The following is a 6,969-nucleotide window of genomic DNA, read 5'->3' as shown; positions in this document are numbered from 1 at the left end:
ATAATGGGGAAATAAGTGAAATAAGGATTAAGAATGCCAACTTTGAGGACATGATGAGCTCCACAGTGAGAGGGTCAAAACCCAAATTAACTTAAAAATGGAAAGAGAGGAAAAGAGTGTGAGCTACTGGAGGAAAGCGTCCCAGCTATGTATTCACAAGAAAAAGACTGCGTCTTGACTCAAGCATGGATGATTTAATCTTGGACTTATCACTTAACCTCTTGGAACATTTTCCCTCATTTATAAAGTGGGAATAATAATAATCTCAGCCAGTTTTGCCTCTCAGGTAAAAGGGTTGGTAAACTATAAATGTTCACAAAACGGTGCAGTAAATTAAAAGCTATTAAAAAAAAAGAATGCCAACTTTGAATTTGGAAGAACTCTCATTTTCATTCTTTTTTCTGCCATTTATTAGCTCCTTAATATTTTAGCTTTTGGTTTCCTCAAAGTTAAACAGTGATAATGATGTCTTTCTCAACAAAACACTTAACACAATTTCTGGAATATAGTTCTTTGTTTCTAATGGGTAGCTATTTTAAAGGGACATCTTAAGTGTGTAGATGAAATTAAGAGGTCTAAGATTCAAATAGGATTTTAATCCCTGCCTTTCAATTTGACATGTAATCTTGAGCCAGTGATTTCACTTCTCTAAGCCTCAGTATTGTTTTGTTTTGTTAAATTTTCAATTGTTTATTCTAATTCTCAGCTTTATCAAGTGCAAAAGAGGCCCAAATGAAATTTTGGGCATGCCTATTTTAGTGTACTGGGAACACAGAAAAAAGGAACTAAAGGCTAGAGGAGGGACCTGGGACCTCAAGGGAGTTTGAGGGTACCTTGGGAGAGGAACAGAGCTCAAGGATAGAGTCTGCAAGAGCAAGAGAGGAGCTAGAGCTTGAAGGGGGTGTTTGGAAGCCCAAGAGAAGATCTTAGGCATCAGAAATCAAGACTCCTGAGGGAGGTGACAAATTCTGAGGAAGAAGGTTTGGTAGCCCAGGAGATCAGAAGCTTGGGAGTATTGAGAAGAAACCGTGGAGCAGGAGACAGATCTCAGGGGAGAGCTCTGAGAACCAAAGGGAACAGATGGAGATGACAACGTACAGAAGCTAATAAGTTCTGGGAACAGATCCCATGCTCAACAAAGGCATAAGAGAGAAGAGCAGAAGAAGCAGATTTTGTAGTTAGAAGAGCCAAGGAGCCCTTGAAGGAGGAGCCAGAGCTTCGGGGAGATGGCTGTAAGCTTAAGAGAGAAGCCAGAGTGCAAGCAGAAGGGTTTAGGAGAAAAGGGAAGAACCAAAACTTTGAGAAGCCTTCGAGCTTCCAGGGAAGGAGCTAGAACCCAAAGAAGAAGTCTGCAAGGTCAGAATAAGCTGAATAAGTCTAAAGATTTAAAACATATACCTATATGAGGTAATTCCCTCATGTAAAATAATAACGCGCATGCATGCACACACACACACAGACGGGTTGCCTCTGGTTCCTGCTAATATTTGGTCTTGGACCCCTTTTTCTGACACAGAACTCCTAAATCCCTTGGAATCTCCTGGGAGATAGAGTGTCTTTTGTTCTAATGTGGTGACTCTTGGTGGACTCCTAGAAAGGGGTTGGTCACTAGGACCAAGCCATGTATAAAGGCTTGGAACTTTCAGCAACGTCTCCCATCCTCTAAATAAAGGCTGGAGATTGAGTTAATGATCAATCATGCCTACATGATGAAGCTTCATTAAAAAAAAATCCCAAAAGCATGGGGTGTGGGGAGCTTCCAAGTTGGTGAACACATTTGTGACAGAGGGTGGTGCACCCCAACTCCACGTGACAGAAGCTCCTGCATTTAAGACCCTCCCACACCTCACCCTACCTATTTTTCTGGCTGTTCATCTGTATGCTTTAAAATATCTTTTGTAATAAACCAGCGATAGTAAGTAAGCTGCTTTCTTTTGTTGTATGAGCTGTTGTAGCATATTATTAAACCTGAGGAGGGGATTGTGGGAGCCTTCAAATTTTATCCAAGTCAGACAGTTCTGGGTAACCTGGGTACCAATGATCTCTGATTAGGGTCTGAAGTGGAGCGCAGTCTTGTGGGACTGAACCCTTAATTGGTGAGATCTGTGCCCACTCTAGCGTCATAATTGAATCATATTACAGGACACCAAGTTCATATTGGAGAATTAGTCTGTGTGGGGAAAAACCCACATATCTGATGTCAAATGTGTTGTGCGAGTAAAGGCAAACACAATGAGTTTTTCCTAGACACCCTCCCCCCAATCAACTATCTCCTCAAATAGCCTATTTCCAGAAGAGGGAAAAACAAGATGAAAGGTATTAAATCATGTTTAGTTTGAGGAAAACTGTTAATAATTAGTTTACTATAAGGTCTGCTACAGCAGGAAGATGAAGAAATTTGTTTTTCTTTAACACTAGGGAGTTTTGCCAAGCTTTTTACAATCCCAGAAACAAGAGAACTATAAAGAAGAAACAGAGCTTGACTTATTTACATCAACAGATACAATTTTTAAAAAATTATTTTTAAATGTGGTAAATGATAACATACAAAATTTGTTATTTTGGCCACTTTTAAGTATACAGTTTAGCGCATTAAGTATATTGACATTGTTGTGCAACCATCACTAGCATCTGTCCAGAGAACATTTTTCATCTTGCAAAACTAAAATTCTGTTCCCATTATATAATAACTCCCCATTTTCTCTAACCCCAACTCCTGGCACCTACCATTCTACTTTCTGTCTCTATGAATCTAAGTACCTCATATGAGTGGAAACTTAAAGTATTTATCCTTTCGTGGCTTATTTCACTTAGCATAATGTCTATGTCTTCAGCATTCCACTATGTTGTAGCATGTGTCAGGACGTACTTCCTTTTTAAGATGCAATAATATTCCACTTTATGTATATACCACATTTTATCTATCCATTTATCTGTTGACGGGCACTTAGGTTGCTTCTACCTTTTGGCTATTATGAGTAATGCTGCTATGAACATGGGTGTGTAAATTTCTCTACAAAATCTTTTTTTTTTCTATACAAAATCTTAACATTTTTGGTGTGTATGTTCAGAAGTGGAATTGCTGGCTCATATGGTACTTTTTTTTTTTAAGGAATTGTCAGTTGGTATAATTTTAATAATACCATTTGGGTTCATTCTACTGATCGTTTTCTGACTTTATACAGTAATCTAAATGTGTTTCACAAACTTTGAAATAAAGTAGAAGGCTCCTTATGTGTATTTTAAGTTTTTATTGTTTCATTGAGGTGTAATTAACATGCAATAAAAGGTAAAGATATTAAACTTCCAGTTCACCAAGTTTTGACAGTTGTATACACCCCTGTAACAACCACTCAGACCAAGGTAAAGCATTTCCATATGGCCCTTTCCAGTTCTTTTGTGTCCATTTCCAGTTTTTCTCCAACTCCCTCCTGCCTTTAGTTTTTCCTGTTCTTGTACTTCATATAAATGCAATCATGAAATATGTAGACTCCTGTTTGGGGCTTATTTTGCTCAACATGTTTTTTGAGATGCATCTGTATTGTGTGTATCAATAGTTTGTTCTTTAGTTATTGTATGAACATACCAGATTTGTATATTCTCATGTTGATGGATATTTGAATTATCTCCAGGTAGAGGTATTATGAATGAGGCTATTATGAACATTTTTGGACAATACTGTGAATATGTTTTCATTTCTCTTGGTATGTATATACTTCAGGATGGAATTTAGGTTTGGTTTTGTTTTTTAAAGATTTTAGTCATTTGAGAGAGAGAGAATGAAAGAGAGAGAGAGAGCATGAGAAGGGGCGGGGTCAGAGGGAGAAGCAAACTCCCACTGAGCAGGGAGCCCAACATGGGGCTCAATCCAGGATTCTAGGATCATGACCTGAGCTGAAGGCAGCCACTTAACTGAGCCACAGAAGAACCCCAAGGAATCTAGGTTCTTAAGAATATTTTCCCAAAGGGCACCTGGGTAGTTCAGTTGATTAAGCATCAGACTCTTGATTTCAGCTCAAGTCATGATCTCAGGGTCTTGGGATTGAGCTCTGAGTCAGATTCCGCACTCAACGTGGAGTCTGCTTCTCTCCTTCTCCCTCTGCCCCTCCCCTCACTCTTTCTCTCAAATAAACAATTTTTTTTAAAGGAATATTTTTCCAAAGAGATTGTATCACTTTATACTCCCACAAGCCATATATGAGCATTCTAGTTGTGCCATATATTTGTCAACATTTCACATTGTGTATTTCTAGTGGACATAGATAATTTTTGTGGGCATAGGTATTTCATTGTGATTTAATGCTGAAAAATTGTGTTGACCCCCTTTTCTAGTGCTTATTGGCCATTTATGTATCATTTGTGAAGTGTCCAAGTCATTTGTCCCACACTCCCTTTATTTTATTTCTTTAAGATTTATTTATTTGAGAGGGAGAATAAGAGAAAGAGAGAGAGAGAGAGCGCGCTCGCACGAGAGGGGGAAGGGCAGAGGGAGAAGCAGACCCCTTGCTGAGCAGGGAGCCTGAGGTGGAGCTCAATCCTGGAACTCTAGATCATGACCTGAACTGAAGGCAGTCACCCAATCAACTCAGCCACCCAGGTGCCCCCCACCACTCCCTTTAAATTGGGTTGTCTTTTTGATTTACAGATGTTCTTGTCTATTACCAGTGTTTTTTGATGAGCAGATATTTTATATTTTGATGAAGTTCAACATATCATCTCTTTCCCCCTTTTTAAAATATTTTATTAATTTGTGTGTATGTGAGTGAGAGCAAGAGAGCGAGCGAGCGAGCACACAAGTAGGGTGAAGGGCAGAGGGAGAAGCAGACTCCCCACTGAGCAGGAAGCCCGATGTGGGACTCAATCCTGAGACTCCAGGGAGCTGAGCTGAAGGCAGGCACTTAGCCAGCAGAGCCACCCAGGTGCCCTCATTTCTTGTTTTATGGCTAGTGCATATGGTTAGTGTGTCCTGTTCAAGAAAACTTTCCTTTCTCCAGCCAAAGTGATAAAGATATCTATGTTTTCTTCTAGACACCTTACGGTTCTGGGTTTAACATTTAGGTCTATGATCCATCTCAAATTAATTATTGTGTATGGTGGAAGAAGACACCAAGGTTCAATCTTTTTTTCCACAGAAATAGCTAAACTGTTTCAAATAACATTTGCTAAAACTTTCCTTTCTCATTTAATTGTACTGGTTCTTTCCAAAATTGACAATAATTATTTCAGGACTCTATTCTGGTTCCATCAATATATTTGTCTGTCCTTACATCAGTGGCACAATACCTTGATTACTGTAGAGAGAAGTAGGATCTGGTAATGTCCGCCAATTTTGCTTTTCTTTTAAAGAATATATTGTCTCTTCTAGATCCTTTGTGTTTCCATATAAATGTTCAAAACAACTAGTAATTTCTTCAGGGAAGGCTGATGGAAGTTTTGGAAGGGGCTGCATTAATTTTAGAGATTTAGAAAGAATGGACATTTTAAGAATTTTGAACCTACCAATGAACATGTCATCTCTCCACTTGTTTAGGTCTCCTTTAATTTATCTTAAGAATAGTCAATTAGGCAGATTTAATCCTAAGAAATTGATGGCTTTGATGTCATGGTAAATGGTATTGTTCATTTTCCAATCATTTGTTGGTAGAATATAGAAATTCAACAGAATTTTGTATATCAACCTTAAATACTGTGAAGTTATAAACTCACTAATATTATTCTAAAAATATTCCATAAAGGGGCACCTGGGTGGCTCAGGGGGTTAAAGCCTCTGCTTTTGGCTTGGATCATGATCCCAAGGTCCTAGGATGGAGCCCCGCATCCGGCTCTTGGCTCAGCAAGGAGCCTGCCTCCCCCCTTTTTCTCTGCCTGCCTCTCTGCCTACTTGTGATCTCTGTCTGTCAAATAAATAAATAAAGTCTTTAAAAAATATTCCATAGAGTTCTCTTCAAATGCAAACATGTTATTTGCAAATAAAAGTTTTATATACATAAGCAGAGGCACCTGCTGTCAGTCAAGGCAGAGAGACCAATTTGGAGATTTGTCTTATACCCTCGTCCTACTGGTTTTCTGTTGTTTACTTAGCTACTCAGCTTTTTAAGACTTAAATTCTTCAATTTGTAATTGCTTTAAAAACATTTTACTTCATATTTTCTCATATTTATTCTATTAGTGTCACACTGACTAGGACTTTCAATACAATGCTGAATACAAGCGGTGAGAACAGGTATCCTTATCTTATTCCCAACCTTAGGGAGACCTATTCCAAAGTTCACCATTGAATATGATGTTAGCTGTATGTTTTTCCCACATTTTTAAAAAAATCAAGCTGAGGAAATTCCTTTCTATTTTTAGTGTGCTGAAAACTTCTATTATGAGCACGTTGAATTTTTGTTGGTAAACTTTAACAGAAAAGTTGTGAAAATAGCACAGATTTTTCCCAAAAATCCCACAACAGGTTTCCCCATTGTTATCTTACATTATTATGGTACACTGGTCACAATTAATGAACCAATGCTAATATGCTATAAAGTATTAATCTGCTAACTTTATTCAGATTTACTTAGTTTTTATCTAATATCCTTTTTTCTGTTCCAGGATCCCATCTAGGACACCATGTTACATTTAGTTGTCATATTCCCCTAGGTTCCTCTGGCTGTGACAGTTTATCAACCTTTCCTTGTTTCTGATGACATTGGAAGTTTTTAAGGAATACTAGTTAGGAATTTTGCAGAATGTCCCTCAATTGAGACTGATCTGATATTTTTCTCATAATTATGGGTTAATGGGTTTTTGGGAGGAAAACAAGCAAAGCACCGTTTTCATCAAATCATGTCAAGTATAATACTACCAGGATAAATTTTCACTGATGAAGTTAACTTGATCACCTAGCTAGGGTAGTGTGTATCAGATTTCTCCATTGTAAAGTTACTCTTTTTTCCCGTTTCCAGACTGTGTTGTTTGGAATGAAGT

The sequence above is a fragment of the Martes martes genome (genome assembly GCF_963455335.1).
Source record: "Martes martes genome assembly, chromosome: 17".
Lineage (NCBI taxonomy): Eukaryota > Metazoa > Chordata > Mammalia > Carnivora > Mustelidae > Martes > Martes martes.
The sequence above is the reverse complement of the archived record's forward strand: the minus strand, read 5'-3'. Positions refer to the sequence as shown.